The sequence below is a fragment of the Chlorocebus sabaeus genome, chromosome X (genome assembly GCF_047675955.1).
Source record: "Chlorocebus sabaeus isolate Y175 chromosome X, mChlSab1.0.hap1, whole genome shotgun sequence".
NCBI classification, from domain to species: Eukaryota; Metazoa; Chordata; class Mammalia; order Primates; family Cercopithecidae; genus Chlorocebus; species Chlorocebus sabaeus.
This window is the reverse complement of record NC_132933.1, coordinates 93,266,424-93,293,776: the sequence shown is the minus strand read 5'-3', so window position 1 is coordinate 93,293,776 and position 27,353 is coordinate 93,266,424.

The window sequence follows — 27,353 nt, the reverse complement described above, 5'->3', positions numbered from 1 at the left end:
GTAACTCTGTGAGATGCATTAACAGAACACAGAGCAGTTTCTCAGAAAGCTTCTTTCCAGTTTTGAACGGAAGATATTTCCTTTTTCACCATAGCCCTCTATGGCCTTCCAAATATCACTTTGCCAATTCCACAAGAAGAGCCTTAGCGAAAGGCTTCTTGAAGGGAAAGATGTAACTCTGTGAGATGAATTAACAGAACACAGAGCAGTTTCTCAGAAAGCTTCTTTCCAGTTTTGAACGGAAGATATTTCCTTTTTCACCATAGCCCTCTGTGGGCTTCCAAATATCACTTTGCCAATTCCACAAGAACAGCCTTAGCGAAAGGCTTCTTGAAGGGAAAGATGTAACTCTGTGAGAGGAATTAATAGAACACACAGCAGTTTCTCAGAAAGCTTCTTTCAAATTTTGAACGAAAGATATTTCCTTTTTCACCATAGCCCACTATGGGCTTCCAAATATCACTTTTCCAATTCCACAAGAACAGCCTTAGCGAAAGGCTTCTTGAAGGGAAAGATGTAACTCTGTGAGATGAATTAACAGAACACAGAGCAGTTTCTCAGAAAGCTTCTTTCCAATATTGAACGCAACATATTTCCTTTTTCACAGTAGCCCTCCATGGACTTCCAACTATCACTTTGCCAATTCCACAAGAATAGCCTTAGCGAAAGGCTTCTTGAAGGGAAAGATGTAACTCTGTGAGATGAATTAACAGAACACAGAGCAGTTTCTCAGAAAGCTTCTTTCCAGTTTTGAACGGAAGATATTTCCTTTTTCACCATAGCCCTATAAGGGCCTCCAAATATCCCTTTGCCAATTCCACAAGAACAGCCTTAGCGAAAGGATTCAGGAAGGGAAAGGTGTAACTCTGTGAGATGAATTAACAGAACGCAGAGCAGTTTCTCAGAAAGCTTCTTTCCAGTTTTGAACGAAGATATTTCCTTTTTCATCGTAGCCCTCTATGGGCTTCCAAATATCACTTTGCCAATTCCACAAGAACAGCCTTAGCGAAAGGCTTCTTGAAGGGAAAGATGTAACTCTGTGAGAGGAATTAATAGAACACAGAGCAGTTTCTCAGAAAGCTTCTTTCCAATTTTGAACGGAAGATATTTCCTTTTTCACCATAGCCCTCTATGGGCTTCCAAATATCCCTTTGCCAATTCCACAAGAACAACATTACGGAAAGGATTCATGAAGGGAAAGATGTAACTCTATGAGATGAATTAACAGAACGCAGAGCAGTTTCTCAGAAAGCTTCTTTCCAGTTTTGAACGGAAGATATTGCCTTTTTCACCATAGCCCTCTATGGGCTTCCAAATATCCCTTTTCCAATTCCACAAGAACAACCTTAGCGAAAGGCTTCTTGAAGGGAAAGATGTAACTCTGTGAGATGAATTAACAGAACACAGAGCAGTTTCTCAGAAAGCTTCTTTCCAGTTTTGAACGGAAGATATTTCCTTTTTCTCCGTAGCCCTCTATGGGCTTCCAAATATCACTTTGCCAATTACACAAGAACAGCCTTAGCGAAAGTCTTCTTCAAGGGAAAGATGTAACTCTGTGAGATGAATTAACAGAACACAGAGCAGTTTCTCAGAAAGCTTCTTTCCAGTTTTGAACGGAAGATATTTCCTTTTTCACCATAGCCCTCTATGGGCTTCCAAATATCCCTTTGCCAATTCCACAAGAACAGCCTAAGCGAAGGGCTTCTTGAAGGGAAAGATGTAACTCTGTGAGATGAATTAACAGAACACAGAGCAGTTTCTCAGAAAGCTTCTTTCCAGTTTTGAACGGAAGATACTTCCTTTTTCACCATAGCCCTCTATGGGCTTCCAAATATCACTTTGCCAATTCCACAAGAACAGCCTTAGCGAAAGGCTTCTTGAAGGGAAAGATGTAACTCTGTGAGATGAATTAACAGAACACAGAGAAGTTTCTCAGAAATCTTCTTTCCGGTTTTGAACGGAAGATATTTCCTTTTTCACCATAGCCCTCTATGGGCTTCCAAATATCCCTTTGCCATTTCCACAAGAACAGCCTTAGCGAAAGGCTTCTTGAAGGGAAAGATGTAAGTCTGTGAGATAAATTAACAGAACACAGAGCAGTTTCTCAGAAAGCTTCTTTCCAGTTTTGAACGAAGATATTTCCTTTTTCACCGGAGCCCTCTATGGGCTTCCAAATATCACTTTGCCAATTCCACAAAAACAGCCTTAGCGAAAGGCTTCTTGAAGGGAAAGATGTAACTCTGTGAGATGAATTAACAGAACACAGAGCAGTTTCTCAGAAAGCTTCTTTCCAGTTTTGAACGGAAGATATTTCCTTTTTCACCATAGCCCTATAAGGGCCTCCAAATATCCCTTTGCCAATTCCACAAGAACAGCCTTAGCGAAAGGCTTCTTGAAGGGAAAGATGTAACTCTGTGAGATGAATTAACAGAACACAGAGCAGTTTCTCAGAAAGCTTCTTTCCAGTTTTGAAAGGAAGATACTTCCTTTTTCACCATCGTCCTCTAAGGGCTTCCAAATATCACTTTGCCAATTCCGCAAGAACAGCCTTAGCGAAAGGCTTCTTGAGGGAAAGATGTAACTCTGTGAGATGAATTAACAGAACACAGAGCAGTTTCTCAGAAAGCTTCTTTCCAGTTTTGAACGGAGGATATTTCCTTTTTCACCATAGCCCTCTATGGGCTTCCAAATATCACTTTTCCAATTCCACAAGAAGAGCCTTAGCGAAAGGCTTCTTGAAGGGAAATATGTAACTCTGTGAGTTGAATTAACAGAACACAGAGCAGTTTCTCAGAAAGCTTCTTTCCAGTTTTGAACGGAAGATATTTCCTTTTTCACCATAGCCCTCTATGGGCTTCCAAATATCCCTTTACCAATTCCACAAGAACTGCCTTAGCGAAGGGCTTCTTGAAGGGAAAGATGTAACTCTGTGAGATGAATTAACAGAACACAGAGCAGTTTCTCAGAAAGCTTCTTTCCAGTTTTGAACGGAAGATATTTCCTTTTTCACCATAGCCCTCTATGGGCTTCCAAATATCACTTTGCCAATTCCACAAGAACAACCTTAGCGAAAGGCTTCTTGAAGAGAAAGATGTAACTCTGTGAGATGAATTAACAGAACACAGAGCTGTTTCTCAGAAAGCTTCTTTCCAATATTGAACGCAAGATATTTCCTTTTTCACAGTAGCCCTCCGTGGACTTCCAAGTATCACTTTGCCATTTCTACAAGAACAGGCTTAGCGAAAGGCTTCTTGAAGGGAAAGATGTAACTCTGTGTGTTGAATTAACAGAACACAGAGCACTTTCTCAGAAAGATTCTTTCCAGTTTTGAACGGAAGATATTTCCTTTTTCACCATAGCCCTCTATGAGCTTCCAAATATCACTTTGCCAATTCCACAAGAACAGCCTTAGCGAAGGGCTTCTTGAAGGGAAAGATGTAACTCTGTGAGATGAATTAACAGAACACAGAGCAGTTTCTCAGAAAGCTTCTTTCCAGTTTTGAACGGAAGATATTTCCTTTTTCACCATAGCCCTCTATGGCCTTCCAAATATCACTTTGCCAATTCCGCAAGAACAACCTTAGCGAAAGGCTTCCTGAAGGGAAAGATGTAACTCTGTGGGATGAATTAACAGAACACAGAGCAGTTTCTCAGAAAGCTTCTTTCCAGTTTTGAACGGAAGATATTTCCTTTTTCACCATAGCCCTCTGTGGGCTTCCAAATATCACTTTGCCAATTCCACAAGAACAGCCTTAGCGAAAGGCTTCTTGAAGGGAAAGATGTAACTCTGTGAGAGGAATTAATAGAACACACAGCAGTTTCTCAGAAAGCTTCTTTCAAATTTTGAACGGAAGATATTTCCTTTTTCACCATAGCCCACTATGGGCTTCCAAATATCACTTTTCCAATTCCACAAGAACAGCCTTAGCGAAAGGCTTCTTGAAGGGAAAGATGTAACTCTGTGAGATGAATTAACAGAACACAGAGCAGTTTCTCAGAAAGCTTCTTTCCAATATTGAACGCAACATATTTCCTTTTTCACAGTAGCCCTCCATGGACTTCCTACTATCACTTTGCCAATTCCACAAGAATAGCCTTAGCGAAAGGCTTCTTGAAGGGAAAGATGTAACTCTGTGAGATGAATTAACAGAACACAGAGCAGTTTCTCAGAAAGCTTCTTTCCAGTTTTGAACGGAAGATATTTCCTTTTTCACCATAGCCCTCTATGGGATTCCAAATATCACTTTGCCAATTCCACAAGAACAGCCTTAGCGAAAGGCTTCTGGAAGGGATAGATGTAACTCTGTGAGTTGAATTAACAGAACACAGAGCAGTTTATCAGAAAGTTTCTTTCCAGTTTTGAACGGAAGATATTTCCTTTTTCACCGTAGCCCTCTATGGGCTTCCAAATATCACTTTGCCAATTCCACAAGAAGAGCCTTAGCGAAAGGCTTATTGAAGGGAAAGATGTAACTCTATGAGATGAATTAACAGAACACAGAGCAGTTTCTCAGAAAGCTTCTTTCCAGTTTTGAACGGAAGATATTTTCTTTTTCACTATAGCCCTCTTTGGGCTTCCAAATACCACTTTGCCAATTCCCCAAGAACAGCCTTAGCGAAAGGCTTCCTGAAGGGAAAGATGTAACTCTGTGAGACGAATTAACAGAACTCAGAGCAGTTTCTCAGAAAGCTTCTTTCCAGTTTTGAACGGAAGATATTTCCTCTTTCACCGTAGCCCTCTATAGTCTTCCAAATATCACTTTGCGTATTCCACAAGAACACCCTAAGCGAATGGCTTCTTGAATGGAAAGATGTAACTCTGTGAGATGAATTAACAGAACACAGAGCAGTTTCTCAGAAAGCTTCTTTCCAGTTTTGAACGGAAGATAATTCCTTTTTCACCATAGCCCTCAATGGGCTTCGAAATATCACTTTGCCAATTCCACAAGAACAGCCTTAGCGAAAGGCTTTTTGAAGGGAAAGATGTAACTCTGTGAGATGAATTATCAGAACACAGAGCAGTTTCTCAGAAAGCTTCTTTCCAGTTTTGAACGGAAGATATTTCCTTTTTCACCATAGCCCTCTATGGGCTTCCAAATATCACTTTGCCAATTCCACAAGAACAGCCTTAGCGAAAGGCTTCTTGAAGGGAAAGATGTAACTCTGTGAGATGAATTAACAGAACACAGAGCAGTTTCTCAGAAAGCTTCTTTCCAATATTGAACGCAAGATATTTCCTTTTTCACAGTAGCCCTTCATGGACTTCCAAATATCACTTTGCCAATTCCACAAGAACAGCCTTAGCGAAAGGCTCCTTGAAGGGAAAGATGTAACTCTGTGAGTTGAATTAACAGAACACAGAGCAGTTTATCAGAAAGCATCTTTCCAGTTTTGAACGGAAGATATTTCGCTTTTCACCATAGCCCTCTATGGGCTTCCAAATATCACTTTACCAATTCCACAAGAACAACCTTAGCGAAAGGCTTCTTGAAGGGAAAGATGTAACTCTGTGAGATGAATTAACAGAACACAGAACAGTTTCTCAGAAAGCTTCTTTCCAGTTTTGAACGGAAGATATTTCCTTTTTCACCATAGCCCTCTATGGGCTTCCAAATATCACTTTGCCAATTACACAAGAACAGCCTTAGCGAAAGGCTTCTTGAAGGGAAAGATGTAACTCTGTGAGATGAATTAACAGAACACAGAGCAGATTCTCAGAAAGCTTCTTTTGAGTTTTGAACGGAAGATATTTCAGATTTCACCGTAGCCCTCTATAGGCTTCCAAATATCACTTTGCGTATTCCACAAGAACACCCTTAGCGAATGGCTTCTTGAATGGAAAGATGCAACTCTGTGAGATGAATTAACAGAACACAGAGCAGTTTCTCAGAAAGCTTCTTTCCAGTTTTGCAGGGAACATATTTCCTTTTTCACCGTAGCCCTCTATGGGCTTCCAAATATCACTTTGCCAATTCCACAAGAACAGCCTTAGCGAAAGGCTTCTTGAAGGGAAAGATGTAACTCTGTGAGGTGAATTAACAGAACACAGAGCAGTTTCTCAGAAAGCTTCTTTCCAGTTTTGAACGCAAGATACTTCCTTTTTCACCATAGCCCTCAATGGGCTTCGAAATATCACTTTGCCAATTCCACAAGAACAGCTCTGGCGAAAGGCTTCTTGAAGGGATAGATGTAACTCTGTGAGATGAATTAACATAACACAGAGCAGTTTTTCAGAAAGCTTCTTTCCATTTTTGAACGGAAGATATTTCCTTTTTCACCATAGCCCTCTATGGGCTTGAAAATATCCCTTTGCCAATTCCACAAGAACAGCCTTAACGAAAGGCTTCTTGAAGGGAAAGATGTAACTCTGTGAGATGAATTAACAGAACACAGAGCAGTTTCTCAGAAAGCGTCTTTCCAGTTTTGAACGGAAGATATTTCCTTTTTCACCATAGCCCTCTATGGGCTTCCAAATATCACTTTGCCAATTCCAGAAGAACAGACATAGCGATAGGCTTCTTGAAGGGAAAGATGTAACTCTGTGAGATGAATTAACAGAACACAGAGAAGTTCCTCAGAAAGCTTCTTTCCAGTATTGAACGGAAGATATTTCGTTTTTCACCGTAGCCCTCTATGGGCTTCCAAATATCCCTTTGCCAAATCCACAAGAACAGCCTTAGCGAAAGGCTTCTTGAAGGGAAAGATGTAACTCTGTGAGATGAATTAACAGAACACAGAGCAGTTTCTCAGAAAGCTTCTTTCCAGTTTTGAACGGAAGATATTTAATTTTTCAACATAGCCCTCTATGGGCTTCCAAATATCACTTTGCCAATTCCACAAGAACAGACTTAGCGAAAGGTTTCTTGAAGGGAAAGATGTAACTCTGTTAGATGAATTAACAGAACACAGAGCAGTTTCTCAGAAAGCTTCTTTCCAGTTTTGAACGCAAGATATTTCCTTTTTCACAGTAGCCCTCCATGGACTTCCAAATATCACTTTGCCAATTCCACAAGAACAGCCTTAGCGAAAGGCTTCTTGAAGGGAAAGATGTAACTCTGTGAGTTGAATGAACAGAACACAGAGCAGTTTATCAGAAAGCTTCTTTCCAGTTTTGAACGGAAGATATTTCGTTTTTCACCATAGCCCTCTATGGGCTTCCAATTATCAGTTTACCAATTCCACAAGAACAGACTTAGCGAAAGGCTACTTGAAGGGAAAGATGTAACTCTCTGAGATGAATTAACAGAACACAGAGCAGTTTCTCAGAAAGCTTCCTTCCAGTTTTGAACGGAAGATATTTCCTTTTTCACCATAGCCCTCTATGGGCTTCCAAATATCACTTTGCCAATTCCACAAGAACAACCTTAGCGAAAGGCTTCTTGAAGAGAAATATGTAACTCTGTGAGATGAATTAACAGAACACAGAGCTGTTTCTCAGAAAGCTTCTTTCCAATATTGAACGCAAGAAATTTCCTTTTTCACAGTAGCCCTCCGTGGACTTCCAAGTATCACTTTGCCATTTCTACAAGAACAGCCTTAGCGAAAGGCTTCTTGAAGGGAAAGATGTAACTCTGTGAGATGAATTAACAGAACACAGAGCACTTTCTCAGAAAGCTTCTTTCCAGTTTTGAACGGAAGATATTTCCTTTTTCACCATAGCCCTCTATGAGCTTCCAAATATCACTTTGCCAATTCCACAAGAACAGCCTTAGCGAAGGGCTTCTTGAAGGGAAAGATGTAACTCTGTGAGATGCATTAACAGAACACAGAGCAGTTTCTCAGAAAGCTTCTTTCCAGTTTTGAACGGAAGATATTTCCTTTTTCACCATAGCCCTCTATGGCCTTCCAAATATCACTTTGCCAATTCCACAAGAAGAGCCTTAGCGAAAGGCTTCTTGAAGGGAAAGATGTAACTCTGTGAGATGAATTAACAGAACACAGAGCAGTTTCTCAGAAAGCTTCTTTCCAGTTTTGAACGGAAGATATTTCCTTTTTCACCATAGCCCTATAAGGGCCTCCAAATATCCCTTTGCCAATTCCACAAGAACAGCCTTAGGGAAAGGATTCAGGAAGGGAAAGGTGTAACTCTGTGAGATGAATTAACAGAACGCAGAGCAGTTTCTCAGAAAGCTTCTTTCCAGTTTTGAACGAAGATATTTCCTTTTTCATCGTAGCCCTCTATGGGCTTCCAAATATCACTTTGCCAATTCCACAAGAACAGCCTTAGCGAAAGGCTTCTTGAAGGGAAAGATGTAACTCTGTGAGAGGAATTAATAGAACACAGAGCAGTTTCTCAGAAAGCTTCTTTCCAATTTTGAACGGAAGATATTTCCTTTTTCACCATAGCCCTCTATGGGCTTCCAAATATCCCTTTGCCAATTCCACAAGAACAACATTACGGAAAGGATTCATGAAGGGAAAGATGTAACTCTATGAGATGAATTAACAGAACGCAGAGCAGTTTCTCAGAAAGCTTCTTTCCAGTTTTGAACGGAAGATACTTCCTTTTTCACCATAGCCCTCTATGGGCTTCCAAATATCACTTTGCCAATTCCACAAGAACAGCCTTAGCGAAAGGCTACTTGAAGGGAAAGATGTAACTCTGTGAGTTGAATTAACAGAACACAGAGCAGTTTATCAGAAAGCTTCTTTCCAGTTTTGAACGGAAGATATTTCGCTTTTCACCATAGCCCTCTATGGGCTTCCAAATATCACTTTACCAATTCCACAAGAACAGCCTTAGCGAAAGGCTTCTTGAAGGGAAAGATGTAACTCTGTGAGATGAATTAACAGAACACAGAGCAGTTTCTCAGAAAGCTTCTTTCCAATATTGAACGCAACATATTTCCTTTTTCACAGTAGCCCTCCATGGACTTCCAACTATCACTTTGCCAATTCCACAAGAGCAACATTACGGAAAGGATTCATGAAGGGAAAGATGTAACTCTTTGAGATGAATTAACAGAACGCAGAGCAGTTTCTCAGAAATCTTCTTTCCAGTTTTGAACGGAAGATATTGCCTTTTTCACCATAGCCCTCTATGGGCTTCCAAATATCCCTTTTCCAATTCCACAAGAACAACCTTAGCGAAAGGCTTCTTGAAGGGAAAGATGTAACTCTGTGAGATGAATTAACAGAAAACAGAGCAGTTTCTCAGAAAGCTTCTTTCCAGTTTTGAACGGAAGATATTTCCTTTTTCTCCGTAGCCCTCTATGGGCTTCCAAATATCACTTTGCCAATTACACAAGAACAGCCTTAGCGAAAGGCTTCTTCAAGAGAAAGAGATAACTCTGTGAGATGAATTAACAGAACACAGAGCAGTTTCTCAGAAAGCTTCTTTCCAGTTTTGAACGGAAGATATTTCCTTTTTCACCATAGACCTCCTAGTGTTTCCAAATATCCCTTTGCCAATTCCACAAGAACAGCCTTAGCGAAAGACTTCTGGAAGGGAAAGATGTAACTCTGTGAGATGAATTAACAGAACACAGAGCAGTTTCTCTGAAAGCTTCTTTACAGTTTTGAAAGGAAGATACTTCCTTTTTCACCGTAGCCCTCTATGGGCTTCCAAATATCACTTTGCCAATTCCACAAGAACCGCCTTAGCGAAAGGCTTCTTGAAGGGAAAGATGTAACTCTGTGAGATGAATTAACAGAACACAGAGCAGTTTCTCAGAAAGCTTCTTTCCAGTTTTGAACGGAAGATATTTCCTTTTTCACCGTAGCCCTCTATGGGCTTCCAAATATCCCTTTGCCAATTCCACAAGAACAGCCTTAGCGAAAAGCTTCTTGAAGGGAAAGATGTAACTCTCTGAGATGAATTAACAGAACACAGAGCAGTTTCTCAGAAAGCTTCTTTCCAGTTTTGAACGGAAGATATTTCCTTTTTCACCGTAGCCCTCTGTCGGCTTCCAAATATCACTTTGCCAATTCCACAAGAACAGCCTTATCGAAAGGCTTCTTGAAGGGAAAGATGTAACTCTGTGAGAGGAATTAACAGAACACAGAGCAGTTTCTCAGAAAGCTTCTTTCCAGTTTTGAACGGAAGATATTTCCTTTTTCAACATAGCCCTATAAGGGCCTCCAAATATCCCTTTGCCAATTCCACAAGAACAGCCTTAGCGAAAGTATTCATGAAGGGAAAGATGTAACTCTGTGAGATGAATTAACAGAACGCAGAGCAGTTTCTCAGAAAGCTTCTTTCCAGTTTTGAACGGAAGATATTTCCTTTTTCACCATAGCCCTCTATGGGCTTCCAAATATCCCTTTGCCAATTCCACAAGAACAGCCTAAGCGAAGGGCTTCTTGAAGGGAAAGATGTAAGTCTGTGAGATGAATTAACAGAACACAGAGCTGTTTCTCAGAAAGCTTCTTTCCAGTTTTGAACGGAAGATACTTCCTTTTTCACCATAGCCCTCTATGGGCTTCCAAATATCACTTTGCCAATTCCACAAGAACAGCCTTAGCGAAAGGCTACTTGAAGGGAAAGATGTAACTCTGTGAGTTGAATTAACAGAACACAGAGCAGTTTATCAGAAAGCTTCTTTCCAGTTTTGAACGGAAGATATTTCGCTTTTCACCATAGCCCTCTATGGGCTTCCAAATATCACTTTACCAATTCCACAAGAACAGCCTTAGCGAAAGGCTTCTTGAAGGGAAAGATGTAACTCTGTGAGATGAATTAACAGAACACAGAGCAGTTTCTCAGAAAGCTTCTTTCCAGTTTTGAACGGAAGATATTTTCTTTTTCACCATAGCCCTCTATGGGCTTCCAAATATCCCTTTGCCATTTCCACAAGAACAGCCTTAGCGAAAGGCTTCTTGAAGGGAAAGATGTAAGTCTGTGAGGTGAATTAACAGAACACAGAGCAGTTTCTCAGAAAGCTTCTTTCCAGGTTTGAACGAAGATATTTCCTTTTTCACCGGAGCCCTCTATGGGCTTCCAAATATCACTTTGCCAATTCCACAAAAACAGCCTTAGCGAAAGGCTTCTTGAAGGGAAAGATGTAACTCTGTGAGATGAATTAACAGAACACAGAGCAGTTTCTCAGAAAGCTTCTTTCCAGTTTTGAACGGAAGATATTTCCTTTTTCACCATAGCCCTATAAGGGCCTCCAAATATCCCTTTGCCAATTCCACAAGAACAGCCTTAGCGAAAGGCTTCTTGAAGGGAAAGATGTAACTCTGTGAGATGAATTAACAGAACACAGAGCAGTTTCTCAGAAAGCTTCTTTCCAGTTTTGAAAGGAAGATACTTCCTTTTTCACCATCGTCCTCTAAGGGCTTCCAAATATCACTTTGCCAATTCCGCAAGAACAGCCTTAGCGAAAGGCTTCTTGAGGGAAAGATGTAACTCTGTGAGATGAATTAACAGAACACAGAGCAGTTTCTCAGAAAGCTTCTTTCCAGTTTTGAACGGAGGATATTTCCTTTTTCACCATAGCCCTCTATGGGCTTCCAAATATCACTTTTCCAATTCCACAAGAAGAGCCTTAGCGAAAGGCTTCTTGAAGGGAAAGATGTAACTCTGTGAGTTGAATTAACAGAACACAGAGCAGTTTCTCAGAAAGCTTCTTTCCAGTTTTGAACGGAAGATATTTTCTTTTTCACCATAGCCCTCTATGAGCTTCCAAATATCACTTTGCCAATTCCACAAGAACAGCCTTAGCGAAGGGCTTCTTGAAGGGAAAGATGTAACTCTGTGAGATGCATTAACAGAACACAGAGCAGTTTCTCAGAAAGCTTCTTTCCAGTTTTGAACGGAAGATATTTCCTTTTTCACCATAGCCCTCTATGGCCTTCCAAATATCACTTTGCCAATTCCACAAGAAGAGCCTTAGCGAAAGGCTTCTTGAAGGGAAAGATGTAACTCTGTGAGATGAATTAACAGAACACAGAGCAGTTTCTCAGAAAGCTTCTTTCCAGTTTTGAACGGAAGATATTTCCTTTTTCACCATAGCCCTCTGTGGGCTTCCAAATATCACTTTGCCAATTCCACAAGAACAGCCTTAGCGAAAGGCTTCTTGAAGGGAAAGATGTAACTCTGTGAGAGGAATTAATAGAACACACAGCAGTTTCTCAGAAAGCTTCTTTCAAATTTTGAACGAAAGATATTTCCTTTTTCACCATAGCCCACTATGGGCTTCCAAATATCACTTTTCCAATTCCACAAGAACAGCCTTAGCGAAAGGCTTCTTGAAGGGAAAGATGTAACTCTGTGAGATGAATTAACAGAACACAGAGCAGTTTCTCAGAAAGCTTCTTTCCAATATTGAACGCAACATATTTCCTTTTTCACAGTAGCCCTCCATGGACTTCCAACTATCACTTTGCCAATTCCACAAGAATAGCCTTAGCGAAAGGCTTCTTGAAGGGAAAGATGTAACTCTGTGAGATGAATTAACAGAACACAGAGCAGTTTCTCAGAAAGCTTCTTTCCAGTTTTGAACGGAAGATATTTCCTTTTTCACCATAGCCCTATAAGGGCCTCCAAATATCCCTTTGCCAATTCCACAAGAACAGCCTTAGCGAAAGGATTCAGGAAGGGAAAGGTGTAACTCTGTGAGATGAATTAACAGAACGCAGAGCAGTTTCTCAGAAAGCTTCTTTCCAGTTTTGAACGAAGATAATTCCTTTTTCATCGTAGCCCTCTATGGGCTTCCAAATATCACTTTGCCAATTCCACAAGAACAGCCTTAGCGAAAGGCTTCTTGAAGGGAAAGATGTAACTCTGTGAGAGGAATTAATAGAACACACAGCAGTTTCTCAGAAAGCTTCTTTCAAATTTTGAACGGAAGATATTTCCTTTTTCACCATAGCCCTCTATGGGCTTCCAAATATCACTTTTCCAATTCCACAAGAACAGCCTTAGCGAAAGGCTTCTTGAAGGGAAAGATGTAACTCTGTGAGATGAATTAACAGAACACAGAGCAGTTTCTCAGAAAGCTTCTTTCCAATATTGAACGCAACATATTTCCTTTTTCACAGTAGCCCTCCATGGACTTCCAACTATCACTTTGCCAATTCCACAAGAGCAACATTACGGAAAGGATTCATGAAGGGAAAGATGTAACTCTTTGAGATGAATTAACAGAACGCAGAGCAGTTTCTCAGAAATCTTCTTTCCAGTTTTGAACGGAAGATATTGCCTTTTTCACCATAGCCCTCTATGGGCTTCCAAATATCCCTTTTCCAATTCCACAAGAACAACCTTAGCGAAAGGCTTCTTGAAGGGAAAGATGTAACTCTGTGAGATGAATTAACAGAAAACAGAGCAGTTTCTCAGAAAGCTTCTTTCCAGTTTTGAACGGAAGATATTTCCTTTTTCTCCGTAGCCCTCTATGGGCTTCCAAATATCACTTTGCCAATTACACAAGAACAGCCTTAGCGAAAGGCTTCTTCAAGAGAAAGAGATAACTCTGTGAGATGAATTAACAGAACACAGAGCAGTTTCTCAGAAAGCTTCTTTCCAGTTTTGAACGGAAGATATTTCCTTTTTCACCATAGACCTCCTAGTGTTTCCAAATATCCCTTTGCCAATTCCACAAGAACAGCCTTAGCGAAAGGCTTCTGGAAGGGAAAGATGTAACTCTGTGAGATGAATTAACAGAACACAGAGCAGTTTCTCTGAAAGCTTCTTTACAGTTTTGAAAGGAAGATACTTCCTTTTTCACCGTAGCCCTCTATGGGCTTCCAAATATCACTTTGCCAATTCCACAAGAACCGCCTTAGCGAAAGGCTTCTTGAAGGGAAAGATGTAACTCTGTGAGATGAATTAACAGAACACAGAGCAGTTTCTCAGAAAGCTTCTTTCCAGTTTTGAACGGAAGATATTTCCTTTTTCACCGTAGCCCTCTATGGGCTTCCAAATATCCCTTTGCCAATTCCACAAGAACAGCCTTAGCGAAAAGCTTCTTGAAGGGAAAGATGTAACTCTGTGAGATGAATTAACAGAACACAGAGCAGTTTCTCAGAAAGCTTCTTTCCAGTTTTGAACGGAAGATATTTCCTTTTTCACCGTAGCCCTCTGTCGGCTTCCAAATATCACTTTGCCAATTCCACAAGAACAGCCTTATCGAAAGGCTTCTTGAAGGGAAAGATGTAACTCTGTGAGAGGAATTAACAGAACACAGAGCAGTTTCTCAGAAAGCTTCTTTCCAGTTTTGAACGGAAGATATTTCCTTTTTCAACATAGCCCTATAAGGGCCTCCAAATATCCCTTTGCCAATTCCACAAGAACAGCCTTAGCGAAAGGATTCATGAAGGGAAAGATGTAACTCTGTGAGATGAATTAACAGAACGCAGAGCAGTTTCTCAGAAAGCTTCTTTCCAGTTTTGAACGGAAGATATTTCCTTTTTCACCATAGCCCTCTATGGGCTTCCAAATATCCCTTTGCCAATTCCACAAGAACAGCCTAAGCGAAGGGCTTCTTGAAGGGAAAGATGTAAGTCTGTGAGATGAATTAACAGAACACAGAGCAGTTTCTCAGAAAGCTTCTTTCCAGTTTTGAACGGAAGATATTCCTTTTTCACCATAGCCCTCTATGGGCTTCCAAATATCACTTTGCCAATTCCACAAGAACAGCCTTAGCGAAAGGCTACTTGAAGGGAAAGATGTAACTCTGTGAGTTGAATTAACAGAACACAGAGCAGTTTATCAGAAAGCTTCTTTCCAGTTTTGAACGGAAGATATTTCGCTTTTCACCATAGCCCTCTATGGGCTTCCAAATATCACTTTACCAATTCCACAAGAACAGCCTTAGCGAAAGGCTTCTTGAAGGGAAAGATGTAACTCTGTGAGATGAATTAACAGAACACAGAGCAGTTTCTCAGAAAGCTTCTTTCCAGTTTTGAACGGAAGATATTTTCTTTTTCACCATAGCCCTCTATGGGCTTCCAAATATCCCTTTGCCATTTCCACAAGAACAGCCTTAGCGAAAGGCTTCTTGAAGGGAAAGATGTAAGTCTGTGAGGTGAATTAACAGAACACAGAGCAGTTTCTCAGAAAGCTTCTTTCCAGGTTTGAACGAAGATATTTCCTTTTTCACCGGAGCCCTCTATGGGCTTCCAAATATCACTTTGCCAATTCCACAAAAACAGCCTTAGCGAAAGGCTTCTTGAAGGGAAAGATGTAACTCTGTGAGATGAATTAACAGAACACAGAGCAGTTTCTCAGAAAGCTTCTTTCCAGTTTTGAACGGAAGATATTTCCTTTTTCACCATAGCCCTATAAGGGCCTCCAAATATCCCTTTGCCAATTCCACAAGAACAGCCTTAGCGAAAGGCTTCTTGAAGGGAAAGATGTAACTCTGTGAGATGAATTAACAGAACACAGAGCAGTTTCTCAGAAAGCTTCTTTCCAGTTTTGAAAGGAAGATACTTCCTTTTTCACCATCGTCCTCTAAGGGCTTCCAAATATCACTTTGCCAATTCCGCAAGAACAGCCTTAGCGAAAGGCTTCTTGAGGGAAAGATGTAACTCTGTGAGATGAATTAACAGAACACAGAGCAGTTTCTCAGAAAGCTTCTTTCCAGTTTTGAACGGAGGATATTTCCTTTTTCACCATAGCCCTCTATGGGCTTCCAAATATCACTTTTCCAATTCCACAAGAAGAGCCTTAGCGAAAGGCTTCTTGAAGGGAAAGATGTAACTCTGTGAGTTGAATTAACAGAACACAGAGCAGTTTCTCAGAAAGCTTCTTTCCAGTTTTGAACGGAAGATATTTCCTTTTTCACCATAGCCCTCTTTGGGCTTCCAAATATCCCTTTGCCAATTCCACAAGAACTGCCTTAGCGAAGGGCTTCTTGAAGGGAAAGATGTAACTCTGTGAGATGAATTAACAGAACACAGAGCAGTTTCTCAGAAAGCTTCTTTCCAGTTTTGAACGGAAGATATTTTCTTTTTCACCATAGCCCTCTATGGGCTTCCAAATATCCCTTTGCCATTTCCACAAGAACAGCCTTAGCGAAAGGCTTCTTGAAGGGAAAGATGTAAGTCTGTGAGGTGAATTAACAGAACACAGAGCAGTTTCTCAGAAAGCTTCTTTCCAGGTTTGAACGAAGATATTTCCTTTTTCACCGGAGCCCTCTATGGGCTTCCAAATATCACTTTGCCAATTCCACAAAAACAGCCTTAGCGAAAGGCTTCTTGAAGGGAAAGATGTAACTCTGTGAGATGAATTAACAGAACACAGAGCAGTTTCTCAGAAAGCTTCTTTCCAGTTTTGAACGGAAGATATTTCCTTTTTCACCATAGCCCTATAAGGGCCTCCAAATATCCCTTTGCCAATTCCACAAGAACAGCCTTAGCGAAAGGCTTCTTGAAGGGAAAGATGTAACTCTGTGAGATGAATTAACAGAACACAGAGCAGTTTCTCAGAAAGCTTCTTTCCAGTTTTGAAAGGAAGATACTTCCTTTTTCACCATCGTCCTCTAAGGGCTTCCAAATATCACTTTGCCAATTCCGCAAGAACAGCCTTAGCGAAAGGCTTCTTGAGGGAAAGATGTAACTCTGTGAGATGAATTAACAGAACACAGAGCAGTTTCTCAGAAAGCTTCTTTCCAGTTTTGAACGGAGGATATTTCCTTTTTCACCATAGCCCTCTATGGGCTTCCAAATATCACTTTTCCAATTCCACAAGAAGAGCCTTAGCGAAAGGCTTCTTGAAGGGAAAGATGTAACTCTGTGAGTTGAATTAACAGAACACAGAGCAGTTTCTCAGAAAGCTTCTTTCCAGTTTTGAACGGAAGATATTTCCTTTTTCACCATAGCCCTCTTTGGGCTTCCAAATATCCCTTTGCCAATTCCACAAGAACTGCCTTAGCGAAGGGCTTCTTGAAGGGAAAGATGTAACCCTGTGAGATGAATTAACAGAACACAGAGCAGTTTCTCAGAAAGCTTCTTTCCAGTTTTGAACGGAAGATATTTCCTTTTTCACCATAGCCCTCTATGGGCTTCCAAATATCACTTTGCCTATTCCACAAGAACAACCTTAGCGAAAGGCTTCTTGAAGAGAAAGATGTAACTCTGTGAGATGAATTAACAGAACACAGAGCTGTTTCTCAGAAAGCTTCTTTCCAATATTGAACGCAAGAAATTTCCTTTTTCACAGTAGCCCTCCGTGGACTTCCAAGTATCACTTTGCCATTTCTACAAGAACAGCCTTAGCGAAAGGCTTCTTGAAGGGAAAGATGTAACTCTGTGAGTTGAATTAACAGAACACAGAGCACTTTCTCAGAAAGCTTCTTTCCAGTTTTGAACGGAAGATATTTTCTTTTTCACCATAGCCCTCTATGAGCTTCCAAATATCACTTTGCCAATTCCACAAGAACAGCCTTAGCGAAGGGCTTCTTGAAGGGAAAGATGTAACTCTGTGAGATGCATTAACAGAACACAGAGCAGTTTCTCAGAAAGCTTCTTTCCAGTTTTGAACGGAAGTTATTTCCTTTTTCACCATAGCCCTCTATGGCCTTCCAAATATCACTTTGCCAATTCCACAAGAAGAGCCTTAGCGAAAGGCTTCTTGAAGGGAAAGATGTAACTCTGTGAGATGAATTAACAGAACACAGAGCAGTTTCTCAGAAAGCTTCTTTCCAGTTTTGAACGGAAGATATTTCCTTTTTCACCATAGCCCTCTGTGGGCTTCCAAATATCACTTTGCCAATTCCACAAGAACAGCCTTAGCGAAAGGCTTCTTGAAGGGAAAGATGTAACTCTGTGAGAGGAATTAATAGAACACACAGCAGTTTCTCAGAAAGCTTCTTTCAAATTTTGAACGAAAGATACTTCCTTTTTCACCATAGCCCACTATGGGCTTCCAAATATCACTTTTCCAATTCCACAAGAACAGCCTTAGCGAAAGGCTTCTTGAAGGGAAAGATGTAACTCTGTGAGATGAATTAACAGAACACAGAGCAGTTTCTCAGAAAGCTTCTTTCCAATATTGAACGCAACATATTTCCTTTTTCACAGTAGCCCTCCATGGACTTCCAACTATCACTTTGCCAATTCCACAAGAATAGCCTTAGCGAAAGGCTTCTTGAAGGGAAAGATGTAACTCTGTGAGATGAATTAACAGAACACAGAGCAGTTTCTCAGAAAGCTTCTTTCCAGTTTTGAACGGAAGATATTTCCTTTTTCACCATAGCCCTATAAGGGCCTCCAAATATCCCTTTGCCAATTCCACAAGAACAGCCTTAGCGAAAGGATTCAGGAAGGGAAAGGTGTAACTCTGTGAGATGAATTAACAGAACGCAGAGCAGTTTCTCAGAAAGGTTCTTTCCAGTTTTGAACGAAGATATTTCCTTTTTCATCGTAGCCCTCTATGGGCTTCCAAATATCACTTTGCCAATTCCGCAAGAACAGCCTTAGCGAAAGGCTTCTTGAAGGGAAAGATGTAACTCTGTGAGAGGAATTAATAGAACACAGAGCAGTTTCTCAGAAAGCTTCTTTCCAATTTTGAACAGAAGATATTTCCTTTTTCACCATAGCCCTCTATGGGCTTCCAAATATCCCTTTGCTAATTCCACAAGAACAACATTACGGAAAGGATTCATGAAGGGAAAGATGTAACTCTATGAGATGTATTAACAGAACGCAGAGCAGTTTCTCAGAAAGCTTCTTTCCAGTTTTGAACGGAAGATATTGCCTTTTTCACCATAGCCCTCTATGGGCTTCCAAATATCCCTTTTCCAATTCCACAAGAACAACCTTAGCGAAAGGCTTCTTGAAGGGAAAGATGTAACTCTGTGAGATGAATTAACAGAACACAGAGCAGTTTCTCAGAAAGCTTCTTTCCAGTTTTGAACGGAAGATATTTCCTTTTTCTCCGTAGCCCTCTATGGGCTTCCAAATATCACTTTGCCAATTACACAAGAACAGCCTTAGCGAAAGTCTTCTTCAAGGGAAAGATGTAACTCTGTGAGATGAATTAACAGAACACAGAGCAGTTTCTCAGAAAGCTTCTTTCCAGTTTTGAACGGAAGATATTTCCTTTTTCACCATAGCCCTCTATGGGCTTCCAAATATCCCTTTGCCAATTCCACAAGAACAGCCTAAGCGAAGGGCTTCTTGAAGGGAAAGATGTAACTCTGTGAGATGAATTAACAGAACACAGAGCAGTTTCTCAGAAAGCTTCTTTCCAGTTTTGAACGGAAGATACTTCCTTTTTCACCATAGCCCTCTATGGGCTTCCAAATATCACTTTGCCAATTCCACAAGAACAGCCTTAGCGAAAGGCTTCTTGAAGGGAAAGATGTAACTCTGTGAGATGAATTAACAGAACACAGAGAAGTTTCTCAGAAATCTTCTTTCCGGTTTTGAACGGAAGATATTTCCTTTTTCACCATAGCCCTCTATGGGCTTCCAAATATCCCTTTGCCATTTCCACAAGAACAGCCTTAGCGAAAGGCTTCTTGAAGGGAAAGATGTAAGTCTGTGAGATAAATTAACAGAACACAGAGCAGTTTCTCAGAAAGCTTCTTTCCAGTTTTGAACGAAGATATTTCCTTTTTCACCGGAGCCCTCTATGGGCTTCCAAATATCACTTTGCCAATTCCACAAAAACAGCCTTAGCGAAAGGCTTCTTGAAGGGAAAGATGTAACTCTGTGAGATGAATTAACAGAACACAGAGCAGTTTCTCAGCAAGCTTCTTTCCAGTTTTGAACGGAAGATATTTCCTTTTTCACCATAGCCCTATAAGGGCCTCCAAATATCCCTTTGCCAATTCCACAAGAACAGCCTTAGCGAAAGGCTTCTTGAAGTGAAGGATGTAACTCTGTGAGATGAATTAACAGAACACAGAGCAGTTTCTCAGAAAGCTTCTTTCCAGTTTTGAACGGAAGATATTTCCTTTTTCACCATAGCCCTCTATGGGCTTCCAAATATCCCTTTACCAATTCCACAAGAACTGCCTTAGCGAAGGGCTTCTTGAAGGGAAAGATGTAACTCTGTGAGATGAATTAACAGAACACAGAGCAGTTTCTCAGAAAGCTTCTTTCCAGTTTTGAACGGAAGATATTTCCTTTTTCACCATAGCCCTCTATGGGCTTCCAAATATCACTTTGCCAATTCCACAAGAACAACCTTAGCGAAAGGCTTCTTGAAGAGAAAGATGTAACTCTGTGAGATGAATTAACAGAACACAGAGCTGTTTCTCAGAAAGCTTCTTTCCAATATTGAACGCAAGATATTTCCTTTTTCACAGTAGCCCTCCGTGGACTTCCAAGTATCACTTTGCCATTTCTACAAGAACAGCCTTAGCGAAAGGCTTCTTGAAGGGAAAGATGTAACTCTGTGAGTTGAATTAACAGAACACAGAGCACTTTCTCAGAAAGATTCTTTCCAGTTTTGAACGGAAGATATTTCCTTTTTCACCATAGCCCTCTAGGAGCTTCCAAATATCACTTTGCCAATTCCACAAGAACAGCCTTAGCGAAGGGCTTCTTGAAGGGAAAGATGTAACTCTGTGAGATGAATTAACAGAACACAGAGCAGTTTCTCAGAAAGCTTCTTTCCAGTTTTGAACGGAAGATATTTCCTTTTTCACCATAGCCCTCTATGGCCTTCCAAATATCACTTTGCCAATTCCGCAAGAACAACCTTAGCGAAAGGCTTCCTGAAGGGAAAGATGTAACTCTGTGAGATGAATTAACAGAACACAGAGCAGTTTCTCAGAAAGCTTCTTTCCAGTTTGAACGGAAGTTACTTCCTTTTTCACCATAGCCCTCTATGGGCTTCCAAATATCCCTTTGCCAATTCCACAAGAAGAGCCTTAGCGAAAGGCTTCTTGAAGGGAAAGATGTAACTCTGTGGGATGAATTAACAGAACACAGAGCAGTTTCTCAGAAAGCTTCTTTCCAGTTTTGAACGGAAGATATTTCCTTTTTCACCATAGCCCTCTGTGGGCTTCCAAATATCACTTTGCCAATTCCACAAGAACAGCCTTAGCGAAAGGCTTCTTGAAGGGAAAGATGTAACTCTGTGAGAGGAATTAATAGAACACACAGCAGTTTCTCAGAAAGCTTCTTTCAAATTTTGAACGGAAGATATTTCCTTTTTCACCATAGCCCACTATGGGCTTCCAAATATCACTTTTCCAATTCCACAAGAACAGCCTTAGCGAAAGGCTTCTTGAAGGGAAAGATGTAACTCTGTGAGATGAATTAACAGAACACAGAGCAGTTTCTCAGAAAGCTTCTTTCCAATATTGAACGCAACATATTTCCTTTTTCACAGTAGCCCTCCATGGACTTCCAACTATCACTTTGCCAATTCCACAAGAATAGCCTTAGCGAAAGGCTTCTTGAAGGGAAAGATGTAACTCTGTGAGATGAATTAACAGAACACAGAGCAGTTTCTCAGAAAGATTCTTTCCAGTTTTGAACGGAAGATATTTCCTTTTTCACCATAGCCCTCTATGGGATTCCAAATATCACTTTGCCAATTCCACAAGAACAGCCTTAGCGAAAGGCTTCTTGAAGGGAAAGATGTAACTCTGTGAGACGAATTAACAGAACTCAGAGCAGTTTCTCAGAAAGCTTCTTTCCAGTTTTGAACGGAAGATATTTCCTCTTTCACCGTAGCCCTCTATAGTCTTCCAAATATCACTTTGCGTATTCCACAAGAACACCCTTAGCGAATGGCTTCTTGAATGGAAAGATGTAACTCTGTGAGATGAATTAACAGAACACAGAGCAGTTTCTCAGAAAGCTTCTTTCCAGTTTTGAACGGAAGATAATTCCTTTTTCACCATAGCCCTCAATGGGCTTCGAAATATCACTTTGCCAATTCCACAAGAACAGCTCTGTCGAAAGGCTTCTTGAAGGGATAGATGTAACTCTGTGAGATGAATTAACATAACACAGAGCAGTTTTTCAGAAAGCTTCTTTCCATTTTTGAACGGAAGATATTTCCTTTTTCACCATAGCCCTCTATGGGCTTGAAAATATCCCTTTGCCAATTCCACAAGAACAGCCTTAACGAAAGGCTTCTTGAAGGGAAAGATGTAACTCTGTGAGATGAATTAACAGAACACAGAGCAGTTTCTCAGAAAGCTTCTTTCCAGTTTTGAACGGAAGATATTTCCTTTTTCACCATAGCCCTCTATGGGCTTCCAAATATCACTTTGCCAATTCCAGAAGAACAGACATAGCGATAGGCTTCTTGAAGGGAAAGATGTAACTCTGTGAGATGAATTAACAGAACACAGAGAAGTTCCTCAGAAAGCTTCTTTCCAGTATTGAACGGAAGATATTTCGTTTTTCACCGTAGCCCTCTATGGGCTTCCAAATATCCCTTTGCCAAATCCACAAGAACAGCCTTAGCGAAAGGCTTCTTGAAGGGAAAGATGTAACTCTGTGAGATGAATTAACAGAACACAGAGCAGTTTCTCAGAAAGCTTCTTTCCAGTTTTGAACGGAAGATATTTAATTTTTCAACATAGCCCTCTATGGGCTTCCAAATATCACTTTGCCAATTCCACAAGAACAGACTTAGCGAAAGGTTTCTTGAAGGGAAAGATGTAACTCTGTGAGATGAATTAACAGAACACAGAGCAGTTTCTCAGAAAGCTTCTTTCCAGTTTTGAACGCAAGATATTTCCTTTTTCACAGTAGCCCTCCATGGACTTCCAAATATCACTTTGCCAATTCCACAAGAACAGCCTTAGCGAAAGGCTTCTTGAAGGGAAAGATGTAACTCTGTGAGTTGAATGAACAGAACACAGAGCAGTTTATCAGAAAGCTTCTTTCCAGTTTTGAACGGAAGATATTTCGTTTTTCACCATAGCCCTCTATGGGCTTCCAATTATCAGTTTACCAATTCCACAAGAACAGCCTTAGCGAAAGGCTACTTGAAGGGAAAGATGTAACTCTCTGAGATGAATTAACAGAACACAGAGCAGTTTCTCAGAAAGCTTCTTTCCAGTTTTGAACGGAAGATATTTCCTTTTTCACCATAGCCCTCTATGGGCTTCCAAATATCACTTTGCCAATTCCACAAGAACAACCTTAGCGAAAGGCTTCTTGAAGAGAAAGATGTAACTCTGTGAGATGAATTAACAGAACACAGAGCTGTTTCTCAGAAAGCTTCTTTCCAATATTGAACGCAAGAAATTTCCTTTTTCACAGTAGCCCTCCGTGGACTTCCAAGTATCACTTTGCCATTTCTACAAGAACAGCCTTAGCGAAAGGCTTCTTGAAGGGAAAGATGTAACTCTGTGAGTTGAATTAACAGAACACAGAGCACTTTCTCAGAAAGCTTCTTTCCAGTTTTGAACGGAAGATATTTCCTTTTTCACCATAGCCCTCTATGAGCTTCCAAATATCACTTTGCCAATTCCACAAGAACAGCCTTAGCGAAGGGCTTCTTGAAGGGAAAGATGTAACTCTGTGAGATGCATTAACAGAACACAGAGCAGTTTCTCAGAAAGCTTCTTTCCAGTTTTGAACGGAAGATATTTCCTTTTTCACCATAGCCCTCTATGGCCTTCCAAATATCACTTTGCCAATTCCACAAGAAGAGCCTTAGCGAAAGGCTTCTTGAAGGGAAAGATGTAACTCTGTGAGATGAATTAACAGAAGACAGAGCAGTTTCTCAGAAAGCTTCTTTCCAGTTTTGAACGGAAGATATTTCCTTTTTCACCATAGCCCTATAAGGGCCTCCAAATATCCCTTTGCCAATTCCACAAGAACAGCCTTAGCGAAAGGATTCAGGAAGGGAAAGGTGTAACTCTGTGAGATGAATTAACAGAACGCAGAGCAGTTTCTCAGAAAGCTTCTTTCCAGTTTTGAACGAAGATATTTCCTTTTTCATCGTAGCCCTCTATGGGCTTCCAAATATCACTTTGTCAATTCCACAAGAACAGCCTTAGCGAAAGGCTTCTTGAAGGGAAAGATGTAACTCTGTGAGAGGAATTAATAGAACACAGAGCAGTTTCTCAGAAAGCTTCTTTCCAATTTTGAACGGAAGATATTTCCTTTTTCACCATAGCCCTCTATGGGCTTCCAAATATCCCTTTGCCAATTCCACAAGAACAACATTACGGAAAGGATTCATGAAGGGAAAGATGTAACTCTATGAGATGAATTAACAGAACGCAGAGCAGTTTCTCAGAAAGCTTCTTTCCAGTTTTGAACGGAAGATATTGCCTTTTTCACCATAGCCCTCTATGGGCTTCCAAATATCCCTTTTCCAATTCCACAAGAACAACCTTAGCGAAAGGCTTCTTGAAGGGAAAGATGTAACTCTGTGAGATGAATTAACAGAACACAGAGCAGTTTCTCAGAAAGCTTCTTTCCAGTTTTGAACGGAAGATATTTCCTTTTTCTCCGTAGCCCTCTATGGGCTTCCAAATATCACTTTGCCAATTACACAAGAACAGCCTTAGCGAAAGTCTTCTTCAAGGGAAAGATGTAACTCTGTGAGATGAATTAACAGAACACAGAGCAGTTTCTCAGAAAGCTTCTTTCCAGTTTTGAACGGAAGATATTTCCTTTTTCACCATAGCCCTCTATGGGCTTCCAAATATCCCTTTGCCAATTCCACAAGAACAGCCTAAGCGAAGGGCTTCTTGAAGGGAAAGATGTAACTCTGTGAGATGAATTAACAGAACACAGAGCAGTTTCTCAGAAAGCTTCTTTCCAGTTTTGAACGGAAGATACTTCCTTTTTCACCATAGCCCTCTATGGGCTTCCAAATATCACTTTGCCAATTCCACAAGAACAGACTTAGCGAAAGGCTTCTTGAAGGGAAAGATGTAACTCTGTGAGATGAATTAACAGAACACAGAGAAGTTTCTCAGAAATCTTCTTTCCGGTTTTGAACGGAAGATATTTCCTTTTTCACCATAGCCCTCTATGGGCTTCCAAATATCCCTTTGCCATTTCCACAAGAACAGCCTTAGCGAAAGGCTTCTTGAAGGGAAAGATGTAAGTCTGTGAGATAAATTAACAGAACACAGAGCAGTTTCTCAGAAAGCTTCTTTCCAGTTTTGAACGAAGATATTTCCTTTTTCACCGGAGCCCTCTATGGGCTTCCAAATATCACTTTGCCAATTCCACAAAAACAGCCTTAGCGAAAGGCTTCTTGAAGGGAAAGATGTAACTCTGTGAGATGAATTAACAGAACACAGAGCAGTTTCTCAGAAAGCTTCTTTCCAGTTTTGAACGGAAAATATTTCCTTTTTCACCATAGCCCTATAAGGGCCTCCAAATATCCCTTTGCCAATTCCACAAGAACAGCTTTAGCGAAAGGCTTCTTGAAGGGAAAGATGTAACTCTGTGAGATGAATTAACAGAACACAGAGCAGTTTCTCAGAAAGCTTCTTTCCAGTTTTGAAAGGAAGATACTTCCTTTTTCACCATCGTCCTCTAAGGGCTTCCAAATATCACTTTGCCAATTCCGCAAGAACAGCCTTAGCGAAAGGCTTCTTGAGGGAAAGATGTAACTCTGTGAGATGAATTAACAGAACACAGAGCAGTTTCTCAGAAAGCTTCTTTCCAGTTTTGAACGGAGGATATTTCCTTTTTCACCATAGCCCTCTATGGGCTTCCAAATATCACTTTTCCAATTCCACAAGAAGAGCCTTAGCGAAAGGCTTCTTGAAGGGAAATATGTAACTCTGTGAGTTGAATTAACAGAACACAGAGCAGTTTCTCAGAAAGCTTCTTTCCAGTTTTGAACGGAAGATATTTCCTTTTTCACCATAGCCCTCTATGGGCTTCCAAATATCCCTTTACCAATTCCACAAGAACTGCCTTAGCGAAGGGCTTCTTGAAGGGAAAGATGTAACTCTGTGAGATGAATTAACAGAACACAGAGCAGTTTCTCAGAAAGCTTCTTTCCAGTTTTGAACGGAAGATATTTCCTTTTTCACCATAGCCCTCTATGGGCTTCCAAATATCACTTTGCCAATTCCACAAGAACAACCTTAGCGAAAGGCTTCTTGAAGAGAAAGATGTAACTCTGTGAGATGAATTAACAGAACACAGAGCTGTTTCTCAGAAAGCTTCTTTCCAATATTGAACGCAAGATATTTCCTTTTTCACAGTAGCCCTCCGTGGACTTCCAGGTATCACTTTGCCATTTCTACAAGAACAGCCTTAGCGAAAGGCTTCTTGAAGGGAAAGATGTAACTCTGTGAGTTGAAATAACAGAACACAGAGCACTTTCTCAGAAAGATTCTTTCCAGTTTTGAACGGAAGATATTTCCTTTTTCACCATAGCCCTCTATGAGCTTCCAAATATCACTTTGCCAATTCCACAAGAACAGCCTTAGCGAAGGGCTTCTTGAAGGGAAAGATGTAACTCTGTGAGATGAATTAACAGAACACAGAGCAGTTTCTCAGAAAGCTTCTTTCCAGTTTTGAACGGAAGATATTTCCTTTTTCACCATAGCCCTCTATGGCCTTCCAAATATCACTTTGCCAATTCCGCAAGAACAACCTTAGCGAAAGGCTTCCTGAAGGGAAAGATGTAACTCTGTGAGATGAATTAACAGAACACAGAGCAGTTTCTCAGAAAGCTTCTTTCCAGTTTGAACGGAAGTTACTTCCTTTTTCACCATAGCCCTCTATGGGCTTCCAAATATCCCTTTGCCAATTCCACAAGAAGAGCCTTAGCGAAAGGCTTCTTGAAGGGAAAGATGTAACTCTGTGGGATGAATTAACAGAACACAGAGCAGTTTCTCAGAAAGCTTCTTTCCAGTTTTGAACGGAAGATATTTCCTTTTTCACCATAGCCCTCTGTGGGCTTCCAAATATCACTTTGCCAATTCCACAAGAACAGCCTTAGCGAAAGGCTTCTTGAAGGGAAAGATGTAACTCTGTGAGAGGAATTAATAGAACACAGCAGTTTCTCAGAAAGCTTCTTTCAAATTTTGAACGGAAGATATTTCCTTTTTCACCATAGCCCACTATGGGCTTCCAAATATCACTTTTCCAATTCCACAAGAACAGCCTTAGCGAAAGGCTTCTTGAAGGGAAAGATGTAACTCTGTGAGATGAATTAACAGAACACAGAGCAGTTTCTCAGAAAGCTTCTTTCCAATATTGAACGCAACATATTTCCTTTTTCACAGTAGCCCTCCATGGACTTCCAACTATCACTTTGCCAATTCCACAAGAATAGCCTTAGCGAAAGGCTTCTTGAAGGGAAAGATGTAACTCTGTGAGATGAATTAACAGAACACAGAGCAGTTTCTCAGAAAGCTTCTTTCCAGTTTTGAACGGAAGATATTTCCTTTTTCACCATAGCCCTCTATGGGATTCCAAATATCACTTTGCCAATTCCACAAGAACAGCCTTAGCGAAAGGCTTCTGGAAGGGAAAGATGTAACTCTGTGAGTTGAATTAACAGA